Genomic DNA, 20,160 nt, shown 5'->3' with positions numbered 1-20,160 from the left:
CACAGCGCGGAAGAGCTTCGGTGGAGGATGCTTTCAGCGGCTCAAGGTGGCTGGAAATGCTCTGTTTTTGGATAACAAAACAGAGCAGTCCGATGCTTGCTGTAGAGGCTACGGGAACACTAGGCGACAGCTTCGCGTGATAGGGCAGTGGGCACGGTGGTTTCGTGCAGGTTTACGGCGGCTTAAGGAGGTATGGACCCGGCGGCTGCGGTGGCTTCCCGCGGTATGCAACTCGGTGCACGGTAGGCTGAAGGCAGAGGCTTTTCTGTTAACTGGCGTGGTGCTCTCCGAAAGGGTGAGGACAGGCTGCGGTGATGCTGGGACGGCGTCGCGGTACGCGGATAAACTTTGGGGTGCTGCACGACTCGGGGTGCGAGGAACCGAGGGGATGGAGGCTGAGGAGGAAAAACTGGGCTATGGTTCGGCGTGGGAAGGCAGCGGCGCGAGCCTTCTTCGTATGAAAAATAAGTAGATGATTGAACAAGAAAAGAAAACCCTAGATGAAAACCAACCGAACGCGGGACGTGCAAGAGGGACGTGTGTGTGCAAGCATGCCGTGAACGAAAACGTGCGTATGCATGCTGTGCGACGGAAAAAATAAATATAAGCCGTGCGAAAAAAAAAAATAATATAAACGGAAAGAGACGGAAACGAAAAAAATAAACAAAACAAGCGGGGAGAAAAAAAATAATAATAAAAATAATAATAAATAAACGGCATAGATCTCCAAATAAAAAAAAATCACAGTCCATCTGTACAAATTTTGGGTCTGGGTGTTACAGTTTTGGAAATAATTATAGTTGGTTTGGTGTTAATAGAAGGTGGTGGCTGTTTTGGGTTTTAAATGCGAATGGTTTGTAGAGAGAGTTGTTCGGGTTTAATTGTTAGGATAGTTATTGAGCTGTGAAGGGACTGTTTTGATTTATTACTCAATAAATAGCAGCCTACTAGATTGGTTGTTAAAGGTTGGATATATGTTCTTTTTGTTTAGGTGGTGTTGCTATTAGAGTTCCGGCTCAAGGTGTTGATAATACGAAGAAGTCAAGTAAGCGGGGTTCATATACTGGTTTTGCATAAAAGAAATAAAATGAGTTTGACTTTGAAAATATTCATGTTTATTTTTGAAAAGAAATCTAAAAACGACCTCAGATGTTTGTTCTGCATATGCATAAATTCTATAAGAGAAAGTATTTTTCTGTCATGACTGGTGTAGACATGAGCTAGTTTTGCGCATTCTGTTTCGGAACTATGCAAAAGGAGTGAATATGAAAAATCTAAAAGTTTTTGCTATAAATAAATGAAGATGTTTTGGACTCTGTTTATTTCGAACATGTGAAATGATCTGAAACTATTCAGTATTTTGTTTTGATATGATGTGTCATCTGAAAACCTTGGCATGAAGTTCTGATTCTGTATTTGAATGTGATCTGGTTCAAATGATGTTCCGTTCTGTTTCTATTAAGGCCCAGCCACGGGTATAATGGTGGTTTATAACCCTACCACGGGGGTTAAACATGATATTGTCCCGATGTGATACTAAACGATGATATGATTATAATGTTTCAGTTTAGAAATGCCAACGGATTTTCTTTTTGGAATAAGTTTATTTTTCTGGAAATTTCGCTCTAATGTTTTTATACAAAGTTTTGTTTCTGCCTTCTGAAAGTAAATGTTTTGTTTTGCTTATCAAATGTTATAAATGCTCATGTTTACATGCTAGTATATACTCTCTGCTTACTGAATTGTTGATAACTCACCCCCTTATCTCCACAATATTTTCCAGATATTATGATGGTTCAGCTGAGGATCGAGATTATGTGGCATTGGGTGAGATGATTTAAGTATTGTGGTTGAAGTATTGGAAGTTTTTTTATGTGTATTGTCGAATTTTATTAAGAAATTTTATTGTGTTGTGATGACTTGACATTTTGAAAAATTGGTTATATTAAAGAAATTAGATTGAATCAAATTTTCTAAATGATACTGGGAATTTGGAGTCTATTTTTATATTGTTGGAATGTGAGTTTAAGTGCTAGGAAATAACTCTTCAACCCGTGCGGGTCTGGGATTGGGTTTCACGTTGGAACTGGGTGTTACAAATCGTGTAGATATGATTACTAGGGGGAAATTTCCTATGAAAGTTTTGTTCTTTAAACCAGTCGATTTTTTATTTTGATGTACTAACCACCACCAGTTTCTCTGGGCTGCAAACCTTAGGTTTATAACTTTCACTTTTAGCATGAAACAAGATGTTGTGCGACGTTATGACTTTCATGAATCCTTGCTTACCACATATTTTTTATCACGTGTTGGGAAGTACTTAACTTTTTATATTTAACTCAAGATGTGTAACACCCCGTATTTTTTAGTGTATTTTTTTTAATTGAATGATTATTTGTTATTAATTTAAAATTAGATTATCTTGTTTTAAATTTTCAGATTTTAGTGGGTTTATTTTTATGATTTTTAATTTGTGAAAATTAAATTTGACATGTTTGCTTAATATTAATTATTGTTATGCATTTAATTTTCTTTTCATATTAAATTAACTTCTTGTTGGATTTAATTATTTATTTTCATTTTAATCACTACGTTTGAATTATTTTATTTCACTTGCTGTTTTAAAATCGTCTCCATTGGATCATTTTTTTTTGTGGCCCAAGATGTGAGGACTGGACCTCATTTCTTTCCCTACATTTTTTTTCTCTTTCCTCTTTTCTTTTCTTCCTTTTTCCTTTTTCTTCTCTCCTTTCTTTTCTTTTTTTTTTTATTCTCCCCTGGTTTCTTTTCCGCGCCCCGCAACCCCCCTCCCTCTCTCTGTCCGATCCTCCTTCTCACCCCAGCGCCGCCGTGGGCCGGCGGTGGTCGACATCGCCCGGCTTCCCAGCACCCCCACCCATCGGCGACCTCCCCCTCCGGTTTCCAGCCCCAGCCGCACCGCCATTAGCCTCCACGCACCACACGAAGCCGCGGCATTCCTTGCACCGCTGCGCCGCCGTCGCGCCACCTCCGGCCACCATCTTCTCTCACCACATCATCATCGACCTTCTAGCAACCTAATGCACCCATCCTTGGCTCCGATCTTCTCTCACCGGTGAAGCCCCATCTATCTCCATCTCTGATTTGAGCATTTTGGCCTTAAACCGCCGCCCACGCCGCTATCCACGGCCAACCACCACCACCACTAGCTTCACCGAGATCCCTAGGTCCTACCCTATCAATCTCGGGTCTTCGTTTACACCCGTTCAAAAGTGGGTTTCTGAGACCCACGGCCACAGTGCATTTCGCACTGTTTTGTTGCTACGTTGCCGCTTCCAGCACCTCCGTGATCTTTGAAAAATTATATTATAGCATTATAAATATTTTTCCCAAAGAACTTTTGAGATTTAAATGTATTTCTGCTCTAATTCATTTTTATTGTGAATTTGTTGGTTGTGCCGGACTGAGTCTGAGGAGGAAGGGGGTCGGTTGGATTTGATGGAGTTGTTTGTGTGAGATTGGTTTATGCTATGAAATTTGTTGGCTGTTTCGGATTTAAATATTGATATTTTGAGTTTGACGTTGGTCATGGTGGATATTGGTGATTTTTTTAGGAAGTGGTGATATACTTTGGGATTATGAGGATTTTTAAGTTTTGAGAAATTAAGATAGATTATTTTAGAAGCTTAGGCTTAAATATGTAAATCCGTGATTGGTTGAAAACTTACGGAAATTGTGTGATTATTTTTTATAGGTGACGTTTTATAGTCGACTCGACATTTTTTAAGAAATTTCTGAAAAGCTAAGTTGCCCAGGTAAGCGGAGTTCATATATTAGTTTTGCATAAAAGAAATAAAATGAGATTGACTTTGAGAATAAACGTGTTTGTTTTTGAAAAGAGATGATCTGAAAACAGCCTCAGATATTTATTCTGCATATGCATAAATTCAATATAAGAGAAGGTATTTTTCTGTCATGACTGGTGTAGACATGAGCTTGTTTTGTACACTTGTTTCTGAATACAAAAAGAGCGAATATGAAAATTCTAAGTTTTGTTATGAACAAATGAGAATATTTTGTTTATGTTTATCTCGAACATGTAAAATGATCTGAAACTTTTCAGTGTTTTGTTTTGATATGATGTGTCATCAGAAAACCTTGGCATGAAGTTCTGATTCTGTATATGATTGTAATCGGATTTTCGATGAAATCCGTTCTGTTTCTGTTACGGCCCAACCACGGGTATAATGGTGGTTTATAACCCTACCACGGGGGTGAAAAATGGAAAATGGCCCAGCCACGGGTATAATGGTGGTTTATAGCCCTACCACAGGGGTGAAACATGGAAAATGGCCCAGCCACGGGTATAATGGTGGTTTATAACCCTACCACGGGGGTGAAACATGGAATATGGCCCAGCCACGGGTATAATGGTGGTTTATAACCCTACCACGGGGGTTAAACATGGTATTGTCCCGATGTGATATTAAACGATGATAGATTATAATGTTTCAGTTTAGAAATGCCAACGGATTCTCTTTTTGGAATAAGTTTATTTTTCTGAAAATTTCGCTCTAATGTTTTTGTACAAGTTTTGTTTCTGCATTCTGAAAGTAAATGTTTTGTTCGGCTTATCAAATGTTATAAATGCTCATGTTTACATGCTAGTATATGCTCTCTGCTTACTGAGTTGTTGATAACTCACCCCGTTAATCTTCATAATATTTCAGATGACATCGATGGCTCAGCTGAAGATCAGTATTAGAGTCTATGGAGAAGATTAGCATTGATTTGTTGTTGGGTATCTCATGATATTAGTGTTGGTGTTGGAGGTTAATTATCTTTCTTAAGTTTGCTTCAATGGATTTAGACGGTTTATGGAGACTTATGTTAATGTTATATTATTTCTAGTTGTTATTTGAGACATGAAGAAGAGTTGATTTTATTTGGGTTGTTGGATTGAATATTGGATAGACGAGTATATTTGATTTATTTAATTGAAGTATTTACGTTCGATTTGAGGTTTGCGAAAATGGATATATTCTTGAATTTGGAAGTACTCTAGCCTTGTTAGAGTTGATTATCAGGTTTTATGAGTTAACTCTCCGGACCCTCGGTGTAACAACCCGCTAGAAATTCATTGGTAGAATTTCTATTGACTTTAGGAATCTCGTGAAAACCCCATAAGTTTTTACGAATCGACCAATCGCATAGGTTTTAGTCTGTCAACATAGTCAGTGTTATCACTCACTATGGTGCTAGTAATATGAGTTTAATTATTTGAGGTAGTTAGAAGTGTCAGAATACGTTATGGTCTACGCCATTAGACTCAGAGGATTATTTAGGATTTTATGACGCAATAACTTATTTTCATAATTCCGGACGAAACGTCTGTTGAAAATTGTGAAATTATTTTTAGGGGCACTTCGGGGTTGAATTTCGTTAAACGATTTTCACTATAAGTTAATATGAATATTTATAATTTTTTAGTACTAAGTTTACTATGTATTTTTTTGGAGTGAATAGTAACCTCGATAAGCGCACCCATTGCAGTGTTTTCAAAATCACAGTGTGGAATGTCCAAATTAGGTTAGAGAAGTTTTATTTGGACACTTGGCAAGATTTTAGCCACACTTAGTGAATGGTATTAGACACTTGACACAAAGAAGAACCATTAGATAGATTTGTGAAGGAATCAAGTTGTGAGATCATGCCACCTAAGCAAAGTTGTGTTTCATCTGTTCAACCAAATTGTGCCAGACCAAAGAGGGTTTCAACCCTAGCAAAACCCTAAATGATTGGAATCCAATTGAAATCTCAAAAGCTTGGCTGAAACCAAAACCCTAAATGGTTTTCCCAAACCCTAAAGTTGGCCTCCAAACCCTTTTTAATCCGATTTCTAGCATTGTGTTTAATCACTTGATTAAATCACTTCCACATGCTATTAATTAATCAAATCCTTGTTGTGACATCATTATTCAACCTTTTAAACCTTGGGAATTTGATTGGGCCAAAAAAAATTGATTTGGGGCTTGATAGCATCTCAAACCCTAACCAAACCTCCTTTAAACCCCAAATTGAAGCCCACTTGGTGGGGCCCACCAAGGCCCACGAAATTGGCCACCTTGGCAAAGCTTCTTGGAGAAGTTTTCTCCCCCACATGGCAGACCATCCACATGGAGAAGTAAGATTTGATTTTTTGGAATTCTTGGAGATGTTTTTATTAAGGTCAAAACTTGTGATTTAAGGTTTACTTTTTGTTAAAAAGTTTGGGTCTTTTTACAAAAAGTTTGGTATTGATAATTAGCTTTTTCTTAATGGATAGTTTTAAGGGTGTTTTTAAACTTAGGATAGGAAGATCTTTGTTACAAGATTTTGGTTTATTCATGAGTTTTGGAACTTGAAAGAATTGCAACCAAAATAAGACAAATGGCCTATGTAGGTTTCGGCCATAGTGAGTTTTTCATAGTTGTGATTGGTTTTAAATTTATCTGAGTTGAGATTTGAGTTTGGGACAAAATTTACATGAGGAATGTAAATTTTGGTAATTTTTTGGAATTATGATATCAAATCCTTAAGTTAGGGGGTAAAATGGTCATTTGCCCACTTGTAGAGGGTAAAATGATAATTTTACTCTAAGTTGTCTCTTTTCACATTTCTAATTATTAGTAATTAATTTCTAACTTTTAGAATAACCTTTTACAGTTCCTCGTGTTTCGCGCTTTATTCTAGTAGAACGCGACGATCGAGGTAAGTTAGCTTTTAACTTACTATCAGTTTAATGTGTACGAGTGATAAGTAAGGGAACTAAATTGTATGTATGCTTGTTATCATATGTGCCATGCCAAGTCATTACATATTTATCTGTTACACAGAATTTATTCTGTCATGAATTATTCATCTGTTACAAAAGATATTCTGTCACGTATTCCTATACATTGCAAGCATGTCATGTTAAGTTAAGTATGCCATCTGTTACATGTATTTCATGTCATGTAAGATTCACTGTCACATGTTACACCATGTTATGAAATGTTGTCTGTTATATGGTATGCCATGTTACGAGATATTGCATGTTACATGTATGCCATGTTATGAAATGTATTCTGTTACATTTATGTCTTGAAGTATGTCATGTCTGTCATCTTATGTTCATGTCATGTTATGCTACGTCAGGACTTTTGTCTTTTATGTCACGATCATGTTACGTCACGTTACGAAATGTCATGTATGCCAGTTAAGTTATTCATGTCAATCACGACCCTAAGTGCTAGGATGAGGTAATATCCTAGTGGAACTCCTTTGTTCACGCTGGAGTGTCTAAATAGGTGTGAAATTTCCTGGGTTGACAAAGTACAGTCAACAGGTTACAAATGGGGCCTTAGTTGGTCACCGGAGCGCGCCAAGCACTAACGCCGATGGTGCCACACATTACGTTACGTGTGTCCACAGCAAGTGTGGGACAAACAAATAAGTCATGGGGCCACAACAACTGTGGAACATGAAGTATGGGGCCACAACAACTGTGAAGCATACACTAAGTGAGACACAGCAATTGTGACACGTAGAATACGTGGGGCCACAACAACTGTGGAGTACGTATTAACGCACTCACAGCTGGTATAGAAACCTATGATGTAATGCGGTAATCGGCAGGGACACACAGCTCAAGGGGACCTGTGTAGCACCCATATGGTCACTTTAATGATTAAGTCTATTGAATAAGATTTCAAGTTCATGTATTTCACGTTCAAGTCATGTTTCAAGTTCACGTTATGTTACGTTCAAGTTTACGTTCACGCAATCATGGTAATCCCATGAGCCAAGAATATGTTTTAAGTTCATGTTATGTTATGTTCACATTTACGTTATGTTCCAAGTTCATATTTATGTTATTTCATGCTCAAGTTCATGTTCAAATTATGCATGTTCACGTTCATGTTATGTTTTAAGTCCATGTTATATTTCAAGTTCACGTTCATGCTATGTTTCAAGTCACGTTCATGCTAAGCTTCAGTTTCAGTTTAAGTTAAGCCAGTTATGTTATGTTGTATATCAAGTTATGCTATGATTACTTATGATTTGATTATGCATTCATGCTTTTACTACCATGCATGCATCATTGACCTGTGTGGAAGTTTTCCGTTAACTTGCTGAGATTTGTAATCAAATCTCACTATGGTAGTCCCAACTACCATTCCCCCCGAATGATAGATTTTGTTATAGGATCTGAAGGAGAACCGGGAATCGACCAACTGGAAATGGCCGACTAAGCGACGGTGCGACGTAGATGGTATTACAATAGTTACCTCAGATTACTATTTGTAGTGGTGGAGTTCAATCTCCAGCATTCTTTTGATCACAACCTTATGGACTATTATTGTGAGCTTAGTTGTTTAGTATGTCGTTAAGTATGAAGTATGTTTTAAGTATTTGGGATATTTTAGTTTGGTGCATAGTATTGCTAAAGAAAAAAATTATCCGCTGCGAATATTGCATAATGCTAGATGCATGTTAGGAATATTGCATCTTATATGTCATGAACGGGGGCAGGTAACCTTGTGTTGCATGTCTCGACACTTCAAATGTCCGTCCGATCCCAAGCGGAATTTGGGGGCGTCACAGGGTGGTATCAGAGCAATACGTCTCTGGGATTAAATCCACATGTCCTTAGGAAATGCACCAAATATTAGGCTTGAAATTGTAGTCTTCATTAGGCTTGAATTTCTTAAAGTATAAGAGACAGTATGTGGTTGTAACACGTGTACTCATGTGATTTAGGAAGTGACATGACTCGAGGTAGGATACGTCAAAACCCTAAGGGAGTCACAAATTAGGATAATCAGAATCCCCTGATGGATGGAAGATTTGCTGAAGCTGTACGTTTGTTGACTGACATGCTTAGACAACAGCAACATCAGCAAGCACATGTACCTAGACCCGAAGTCAGGGATTGTTTGTGTGAGACGTTCTTGATCCATCGTTATCCAAACATTTCTAGTAATGAAGAGCCACTAAAAGCCGAGAAATTGATTATGGATCTCGAAAGGACATACGAGATCTGTGGATGTACTGAGGACCATAAGATTCTATATGTTGTATACCTATTCTAAGGAGAAGCTGGACTATGGTGGGGTACACAAAGGCAGCTTCTAGTTAGGGAACTAGGAAGTTTGGATGCATTGTCTTGGGAGAGATTTAAGGAAGAGTTGACAACAAATTCTTCCTAGATTCTGTCAAACAGCTAAAGGAGCAGGAGTTTGCAACTTTAACTCAAGGCAGTTTGACCGTAGAGCAGTACGCCGCTAAGTTTATGGTGTTTGGAAGGTTTGCACCACACTTGATTTCTACTCAAAGGATGCAAGCACGAAAGTTTCAAGTTGGACTTCAGCCATGGATCCGAAGCCAAGTAGCTTGCCTAAGAATAAAGAATTATCAAGAGTTAGTAAACGTGGCCGCGATAGCAGAGGCTGAGCAGAGAGGTCTAGCGATCCAGATCAATACGGAATGAAAGAGAACTTCATTGTATGCTACTGAAGAAAATCTAGAAATGAAGAAGATGTCTACTGGACCAGATAAGGGAAAAAGCATCGAGATTGGAAGCTCAATACTAACCACATACCCAATATGTGGGATGTCAGGAAAGAACCATGGAGGCAAGTGCAAACTTACCTTAAGACTCTGTTTCAGATGTGGCCAACCTGACCACTTGATTAGAAATTGTCCCAAAAGAGGCCGGAGAAATGGAACTGTTCCCATTGGAGATTCCAAACCAAAGCCACGACCTCCAGTACTAGCTTAAGTGTATGCAGGTACTTCTAGAGACGCAGATGCTGACGCCCTAGGAACTAAAGGAGTTGGCGTCATCACTGGTATTTTTCTAAGAGCTCTATATTGTTAAGCTTGTTTAAGGTTGATTAGATTGCAATTGATGGTACTATTGCATTATTGATACTTTGGGTAAGTTAAATCATTGAGGTTTATAACTTGTACGCAGTTTGATTCAAGCGAGGCCCTACTTTTAGTGATTGTGGTATTGCACGAGAGTTCAGTTCGTACTTTGAATTGTTACTAGGTGGTAAGAGTAACATTTCTCATTGGGAGTAATTTTATTCATACCAGGGTAGATATGTAATACCTTTTAGTAGTACGAGGAAGGATATTCAAGGTTGATGAATTAGTATCCCACGTATTTAGAGTTTGTTTTGATTATAAGGTTACAATGAAATTTATGTTCGGAAGAGTAAAGTGTGTGGAAGAAACTTTGGCCTTAGTAGGATTCACTTATGATAATAGTTTTATCCAATCGCGAATAAATAATTTCTGGCAAAGCACCGTGTTTGTGGAAACCAGGATTGCCCTTATATTGGAGACATTTATATGGGAAGTAAAATCTTGTCTTAAGGATTTACGTGAACAGTAGGATCAAATTCTTTGGATTGGAGTCAGAAAAAGAGGTAGCTCATGATGGATAGAAGAGCTATGTTAATCATAAGAGAGAAACTCTTGAGTTGAGGTTAATAGCTAATCGTTTATCAAGGTACCACCTAGGAGGAGGAACGATTTGTGGTGATCATGAAGGAGTAAGCTAGTCCTAGGCAGATATAATTCCATGAGGAAATAGAGAATGTGAATTCAGTTGTGTATGGATTAAATTCTTCCAAATTGAACTGCATGAATACTTGAAATTTTAGATTTAGAGAGTATGTTGGTACTACTTGACCTACCTTGTGGAAGGATTCCAGTACAAATTGTTATGATTTGAGAGAGAGAGAGAGTTAAGAATGGTAGATATATATACACGTTGTGGATAATTATTTGAATAGTGAAGAGAATAGTGATTTCTTTTAAGCAAGGATTCAGTATCCTAGAAGGTCAGTCTAGAAGTCATTAAGTTTAGGCAGTAATCTTTGGGATTGTTATACCCTAATGTTATAGTGATAGTTACTTTGTATAACCATGTGATGGTTATAGATAAGAATAGTGTTGACTACGAGAAGAAGGCGTTACCACAAGAAGAACGAGACCTGCCCCTTGGGCGTGATGAGGCATCCAGTGATGGGCAATAAGTTGGTAAGCAACTTCTTCTTTTGAGCGTATTTTATGTTTGTACTTACGTCGATTTCGAGGACGAAATCTTTTTTTTAGGAGGGGAGGATGTAACAGCCCGCTAGAAATTCATTAGTGGAATTTCTATTAACTTTAGGAATCTCGTGAAAATCCCATAAGTTTTTACGAATCGACCAATCGTATAGGTTTTAGTCTGTCAACATAGTTAGTGTTATCACTCACTATGGTGCTAGTGATATGAGTTTAATTACTTGAGGTAGTTAGAAGTGTCAGAATGCGTTATGGTCTACGCCATTAGACTCAGAGGATTATTTAGCATTTTATGGCGCAATAACTTATTTTCATAATTCCGGACGAAACGTCTGTTGAAAATTGTGAAATTATTTTTAGGGGCACTTCGGGGTTGAATTTCGTTAAACGATTTTCACTATAAGTTAATATGAATATTTAGAATTTTTTAGTACTAAGTTTATTATGTATTTTTTGGAGTGAATAGTAACCTTGATAAGCGCACCCATTGCAGTGTTTTCAAAATCACAGTGTGGAATGTCCAAATTAGGTTAGAGAAGTTTTATTTGGACACTTGGCACAAAGAAGAACCATTAGATAGATTTGTGATGGAATCAAGGTGTGAGATCATGCCACCTAAGCAAAGTTGTGTTTCATCTGTTCAACCAAATTGTGCCAGACCAAAGAGGGTTTCAACCCTAGAAAAACCCTAAATGATTGGAATCCAATTGAAACCCCAAAAGCTTGGTTGAAACCAAAACCCTAAATGGTTTTCCCAAACCCTAAAGTTGGCCTCCAAACCCTTTTTAATCTGATTTCTAGCATTGTGTTTAATCACTTGATTAAATCACTTCCACATGCTATTAATTAATCAAATCCTTATTATGACATCATTATTCAACCTTTTAAACCTTGGGAATTTGATTGGGCCAAGAAAATTTGATTTTGGGCTTGATAGCATCTCAAACCCTAACCAAACCCCCTTTAAACCCCAAATTGAAGCCCACTTGGTGGGGCCCACCAAGGCCCACGAAATTGGCCACCTTGGCAAAGCTTCTTGGAGAAGTTTCCTCCCCCCCATGGCAGACCATCCACTGCCATTGGCTGCACCCAATAGTGCCTTGATGTGAAGGAGAAATCCACTCCATCAACCTCCATCTTTCACAGCTGCTGCAAGCAGTCTCTGCCCCTCTCTATTCTCCACCTCCAATCAAGGGTCATTCAAGCCCATAACTTCTCCCTCCAGAAGTCTAAAGTCGTGCAAGACATACTTCTCTCCATTTTATCACTTCTTTCTCCCGTTCTTACAGAGAAACCCAAAAGAGCTCTCTCAGGCAGATTTCTGGGACTTTTTGCGTGGCCATTTACGACCCTTTGTAGGTATTTTCGCACGATTATTCCTTCACATAAGTTGTTTACCTTTGAGTATAGTTTCCGTGGATATATTATTTGTCTCATTCCATTCTCATTTGGTTGGTCAAAAGTATTTTTAACCATGGAAAGGTCATTTTGGGCGTGAAACTGGAGAGTATGTTATGTTTTGGAAGTTTTGACCAAGCTAATGGACTTATCTTGGTCCGAAAATTTTATGGAGTGTTGTTAACATGTGTTTATGAATGTTCATTGAGGTTTTGTTGCATGAATAAAGCTTTTGATGATAGATTTGCTTAGAGTTAGAAACTTGAAAACTGGAAGTGGAAAAACAGTTTTTGTTTGGTGAAAGTTTGAATATTTCATGGTTTAATCTTATTCCAAAGGCTTTGATATTTTTATATGATGATCCTAAACCTCTTATATACATGTTAGAATGTTATTTCAAAGATATTTAGTATTATTTTTAAAGATATGATTTTCTATGCAAGAGGATTTCGGTTAGGCCTAAACTTTGATTTTTTTGAGTTAGATCCATGTTGTATTAAATTTTAGCCATGTGATTTTAAGTTTGATGGTTGGATCTTCTTTAGGACACATTTTTAAACCAGGTGATGTGTTAGTTTGAAGATCACATGTCTTTAAGCCATGGATCAAGAGATTGATCATAGTTAGTTGGGAAAATCAGTTTCTGTTTTGGACTAAGTTTAAAACCAAAAACTCCAAGTGTTGTTTTGTGTTTTTTGGTGAGTTTTGTTTGATGTTTTAAAGCATGTTTGATCTTAGGATGATGTTATGAATATGTTAGAAGTAAGATTTGATTTTTTGGAATTCTTGGAGATGTTTTTATTAAGGTCAAAACTTGTGATTTAAGGTTTACTTTTTGTTAAAAAGTTTGGGTCTTTTTACAAAAAGTTTGGTATTGATAATTAACTTTTTCTTAATGTATAGTTTTAAGGGTGTTTTTAAACTTAGGATAGGAAGATCTTTATTACAAGATTTTGGTTTATTCATGAGTTTTGGAACTTGAAAGAATTGCAACCAAAATAAGACAAATGACCTATGTAGGTTTCGGCCATAGTGAGTCTTTCATAGTTGTGATTGGTTTTAAATTTTTTTGAGTTGAGATTTGAGTTTGGGACAAAATTTACATGAGGAATGTAAATTTTGGTAATTTTTTGGAATTAGGATATCAAATCCTTAAGTTAGGGGGTAAAATGGTCATTTGCCCACATGTAGAGGGTAAAATGGTAATTTTACTCTAAGTTGTCTCTTTTCACATTTCTAATTGTTAGTAATTAATTTCTAACTTTTAGAATAACCTTTTACAGTTCCTCGTGTTTCGCGCTTTATTCTAGTAGAACGCGACGATCGAGGTAAGTTAGCTTTTAACTTACTATCAGTTTAATGTGTATGAGTGATAAGTAAGAGAACTAAATTGTATGTATGCATGTTATCATATGTGCCATGCCAAGTCATTACATATTTATCTGTTACACAGAATTTATTCTGTCATGAATTATTCATCTGTTACAAAAGATATTCTGTCACGTATTCCTATACATTGCAAGCATGTCATGTTAAGTTAAGTATGCCATCTGTTACATGTATTTCATGTCATGTAAGATTCACTGTCACATGTTACACCATGTTATGAAATGTTGTCTGTTATATGGTATGCCATGTTACGAAATGTTGCATGTTACACGTATGCCAAGTTATGAAATGTATTCTGTTACATTTATGTCTTGAAGTATGTCATGTCTGTCATCTTAAATTACATTTACGTTCAAGTTTACGTTCATGCAATCATGGTAATCCCATGAGACAAGAATATGTTTCAAGTTCATGTTATGTTATGTTCACATTTACGTTATGTTCCAAGTTCACATTTATGTTATGTCATGCTCAAGTTCATGTTCAAATTATGCATGTTCACGTTCATGTTATGTTTTAGGTCTATGTTATATTTCAAGTTCACGTTCATGCTATTTTTATATTGTTGGAATGTGAGTTTAAGTGCTAGGAAATAACTCTTCGACGCGTGCGGGACCGGGGCGTTACATCAGCAGGTCTGGGATTGGGTTTCACGGTGGAACTGGGTGTTACAAAACGTGTAGATATGATTACCAATCGATTTTTTATTTTCATGTACTAACCACCACCAGTTTCTCTAGGCTGCAAACCTTAGGTTTATAACTTTCACTTTTAGCATGAAACGAGATGTTGTGCGACGTTATTACTTTCATGAATCCTTGCTTACCACATATTTTTTATCACGTGTTGGGAAGTACTTAACTTTTTATATTTAACTCAAGATGTGTAACACCCCGTATTTTTTAGTGTATTTTTTTTAATTGAATGATTATTTGTTATTAATTTAAAATTAGATTATCTTGTTTTAAATTTTCAGATTTTAGTGGGTTTATTTTTATGATTTTTAATTTGTGAAAATTAAATTTGACATGTTTCCTTAATATTAATTATTGTTATGCATTTAATTTTCTTTTCATATTAAATTAACTTCTTGTTGGATTTAATTATTTATTTTCATTTTAATCACTACGTTTGAATTATTTTATTTCACTTGCTGTTTTAAAATCGTCTCCATTGGATCATTTTTTTTTGTGGCCCAAGATGTGAGGACTGTACCTCATTTTTTTCCCTACATTTTTTTCTCTTTCCTCTTTTCTTTTCTTCCTTTTTCTTTTTTCTTCTCTCCTTTCTTTTCTTTTTTTTTTATTCTCCCCTGGTTTCTTTTCCGCGCCCCGCAACCCCCCTCCCTCTCTCTATCCGATCCTCCTTCTCACCCCAGCGCCGCCGTGGGCCGGCGGTGGTCGACATCGCCCGGCTTCCCAGCACCCCCACCCACCGGCGACCTCCCCCTCCGGTTTCCAGCCCCAGCCGCACCGCCATTAGCCTCCACGCACCACACGAAGCCGCGGCATTCCTTGCGCCGCTGCGCCGCCGTCGCGCCACCTCCGGCCACCATCTTCTCACCACATCATCATCGACCTTCTAGCAACCTAATGCACCCATCCTTGGCTCCGATCTGTCACCGGTGAAGCCCCATCTATCTCCATCTCTGATTTGAGCATTTTGGCCTTAAACCGCCGCCCACGCCGCCATCCACGGCCAACCACCACCACCACTAGCTTCACCGACATCCCTAGGTCCTACCCTATCAATCTCGGGTCTTCGTTTACACCCGTTCAAAAGTGGGTTTCTGAGACCCACGGCCATAGTGCATTTCGCACTGTTTTGTGTGAGATTGGTTTATGCTATGAAATTTGTTGGCTGTTTCGGACTTAAATATTGGTATTTTGAGTTTGACGTTAGTCATGGTGGATATTGGTGATTTTTTTAGGAAGTGGTGATATACTTTGGGATTATGAGGATTTTTAAGTTTTGAGAAATTAAGATAGATTATTTTAGAAGCTTAGGCTTAAATATGGAAATCCGTGATTGGTTGAACACTTATGGAAATTGTGTGATTATTTTTTATAGGTGATGATTTATAGTCGACTCGACATTTTTGAAGAAATTTCTGAAAAGCTAAGTTGCCCAGATAAGCGGGGTTCATATACTAGTTTTGCATAAAAGAAATAAAATGAGATTGACTTTGAGAATAAACGTGTATGTTTTTTAAAAGAAATGATCTGAAAACAACCTCAGATGTTTATTCTGCATATGCATAAATTCAATATAAGAGAAAGTGTTTTTCTGTCATGACTGGTGTAGACATGAGCTAGTTTTATGCACTTTGTTTCTGAATTATACAAAAAGAGCGAATTTGAAAATTCTAAAAGTTTTGTTATGAACAAATGAGAATATTTTGTTTATGTTTATCTCGAACATGTGAAATGATCTGAAACTTTTCAGTGTTTTGTTTTGATATGATGTGTCATCTGAAAACCTTGGTATGAAGTTCTGATTCTGTATATGATTGTAATCAGATTTTTGATGAAATCCGTTCTGTTTCTGTTACGGCCCAGCCACGGGTATAATGGTGGTTTATAACCCTACCACGGAGGTGAAACATGGAAAATGGCCCAGCCACAGGTAAAATGGTGGTTTATAATCCTACCACGGGGGTGAAACATGGAAAATGGCCCGGCCACCGGGTATAATGGTGGTTTATAACCTTACCACGGGGGTGAAACATGGAATATGGCCCAGCCACGGGTATAATGGTAGTTTATAACCCTACCACGAGGGTTAAACATGGTATTGTCTCGATGTGATATTAAACGATGATAAGATTATAATGTTTCAGTTTAGAAATGCCAACGGATTCTCTTTTTGGAATAAGTTTATTGTTTTGAAAATTTCGCTCTAATGTTTTTGTACAAGTTTTGTTTCTACATTCTGAAAGTAAATGTTTTGTTCGGCTTATCAAATGTTATAAATGCTCATGTTTACATGCTAGTATATGCTCTCTGCTTGTTGAGTTGTTGATAACTCACCCCGTTAATCTTCATAATATTTCAGATGATATCGATGGCTCAGCTGAAGATCAGCATTAGAGTCTATGGAGAAGATTAGCATTGATTTGTTGTTGGGTATCTCATGATATTAGTGTTGGTGTTGGAGGTTAATTATCTTTCTTAAGTTTGCTTCAATGGATTTAGACGGTTTATGGAGACTTATGTTAATGTTATATTATTTCTAGTTGTTATTTGAGACATGAAGAAGAGTTGATTTTATTTGGGTTGTTGGATTGAATATTGGATAGACGAGTTTATTTGATTTATTTAATTGAAGTATTTACGTTCGATTTGAGGTTTGGGAAAATGGATATATTCTGGAATTTGGAAGTACTCTAGCCTTGTTAGAGTTGATTATCAGGTTTTATGAGTTAACTCTCCGGACCCTCGGGGTCGGGGCGTTACAAGATGGCCACAGATAGAAAGGAAAAATATTGTATGTTCCACGCGTGGAGGACAATAATTGTCACATGCGCATGCTGAAAATCTCATGTAATGATGATCTTGTTGCAAATTCAATGGACATCCTAGAACCAGCTCCAGTGGATAGTGATGGAAACAAATGTGAAGATGGTAACTATTTTAATTGTTATAACCTATCTCTCTTGCTTTCACGAAACAACTTCTGCACTCAATTCACCTGAACCTAGCCAAGCTTTATACATTTTCCTCCCGTTCAAATATTTTTTGTAGGCCTAATTTTGCATTTTATAGATGCATGTAAATATATGTACATGGGTTGACACTTACAAGGATTTCTTTTGGTGCAGTTATGCTAGCAAATGAGCCAGTTGATTTGTTCCTCTTGCCTGGTAGAACTTCCTGTCTTCTGATTTGATTATAAAATGCTCAGCAGTTTCACAAACCAAAATGCAGATAATAGCATTTTCTACATTCAGGACTAGCATTTGACAGATCTGGAAGGCGCCTGGGTCGTGGTGGAAGGTATAGTTATGAATCCTGGCCTATCATTTAAACTTCTATTAGCCTCTGCAATTGTGGGTGCTGAGGGTAGGCGATATCATGTGCTCATTTAGATATAAAATCTCTATTTTAAGCTCCTAAAGTATCGGTATTCATTGAGACTCCAGATGCATATATTTGTTGGTATGGCGTAGCCTCCGAAATAATTGGTGAACCAACTTCTGGAACTGCTATTGTATAGGAAATCTCTCTCTCTCTCTCATGCATTTTAAAGGAATTTAACTTCTTTTATTCCTAGATGAAATAGACCTTTTATTCTTATACGCTAATTATGTAACGCCTCGTCCCCGAGGGTCCGGAGAGTTAACTCATATAACATGATAATCAACTCTAACAAGGCTAGAGTACTTCCAAATTCAAGAATATATATTTTCTCAAACCTCAAATCAAACGTAAATACTTCAATTAAATAAACCATATAAACTCATCTATCCAATTTTCAATCCAGCAACTCAAATAAAATCAACTCTTATTCATGTCTCAAATAACAAACTAAAAATAATGAAATATTAACATAAGTCTCCATAAACTATCTAAATCCATTGAAGCAAACTTAAGAAATATAAATAACTTCCAACATCAACACTAATACCACGAGATACCCAACAACCATTCACTACTAATCTTCTCCATAAACTCTAATACTGATCCTCAGCTGAACCATCAATTTCATTTGAAATAATATGGTGATAAGGGGGTGAGTTATCAACAACTCAGTAAGCAGAGAGCATATACTAGCATGTAAACATGAGCATTTATAACAATTAATAAGCAGAACAAAACATTTACTTTCATAATGCAGAAACAAAACTTTGTACAAAAGCATTAGAGCAAAATTTTCATAAAAATAAACTTATTCCAAAAAGAACATCCGTTGGCATTTCCAAACTGAAACATTATAATTAAATCATCTCTTAGCATCACATCGGGACAATACCATGTTTAACCCCCGTGGTAGGGTTATAAACCACCATTATACCCGTGGCTGGGCGATATTCCATGTTTCACCCCCGTGGTAGGGTTATAAACCACCATTATACATGTGGCTGGGCCATATTCCATATTTCACCCCCGTGGTAGGGTTATAAACCACTATTATACCCGTGGCTGGGCCTTAACAGAAACAGAACGGATTTCATCGAAAATCCAGTTACACACATACAGAATCAGAATTTCATGCCAAGATTTTCAGATGACACATCATATCAAAACAAAACACTGAAAAGCTTCAGATCATTTCACATGTTTGAGATAAACATAAACAAAGTATTCTCATTTGTTCATAACAAAACTTTTAGAATTCCTTATTCGCTCTTTTACATAGTTCAGAAATAAAGTACACAAAACTAGCTCATGTCTACACCAGTCATGATAGAAAACACTTTCTCTTATATTGAATTTAGGCATATGCAGAATAAACATCTGAGGTTGTTTTCAGATAATTTCTTTTAAAAAACAAACACGTTTATTTTCCAAATCAACCTCATTTTATTTTTTTTTATGCAAAACTAGTATATGAACCCCGCTTACTTGTACTTCTTAGCTTTTTCAGAATTTTCCTAAAAAAAGTCGAGTCGACTATAAATCGTCACCTATAAAAATAATCACACAATTTCCGTAAGTTTTCAATCAACCACGGATTTCGATATTTAAGCCTAAACTTCTAAAATAACCTATTTTAATATCTCAAAACTTAAAACCCTCATAATCCCAAAATATACCATCACTTCTTAAAAATCACCAATATCCACCATGACCAACATCAAACTCAAAACACCAATATTTAAACCCGAAACAACCAACAAATTTGAAAGTATAAGCCAATCTCACACAAACAATTCCATCATCCAATCCAACCGACCCCCTTACTCCTCGGACTCAGTCCAGCACCACCAACAAATTCACAGTAAATATAAATTAGCGCAAAAATACATTTAAATCTCAAAAGTTCTTTGGGAAAAATACTTACAATGCTATAATATAATTCTTGAAAGATCACGAAGGTGCTAGAAGCGGCAACGCAGCAACAAAACAGTGCGAAATGCACTGTGGCCGTGGGTCTCAAAAACCCACTTTTGAACGGGTGTAAACGAAGACCCGAGATTGATAGGGTAGGGCTTAGGGATGTCGGTGAAGCTAGTGGTGGTGGTGGTTGGCCGTGGGTGGCGATTTAATGCTAAAAAGCTCAAATCGAAGATGGAGATAGATGGGCTTCACCGGTGACAGATCGGAGCCAAGGATGGGTGCATTAGGTTGCTAG

The sequence above is a fragment of the Juglans regia genome, unplaced genomic scaffold, assembly GCF_001411555.2.
Source record: "Juglans regia cultivar Chandler unplaced genomic scaffold, Walnut 2.0 Scaffold_674, whole genome shotgun sequence".
NCBI classification, from domain to species: Eukaryota; Viridiplantae; Streptophyta; class Magnoliopsida; order Fagales; family Juglandaceae; genus Juglans; species Juglans regia.
This window is presented reverse-complemented; position numbering follows the sequence as displayed.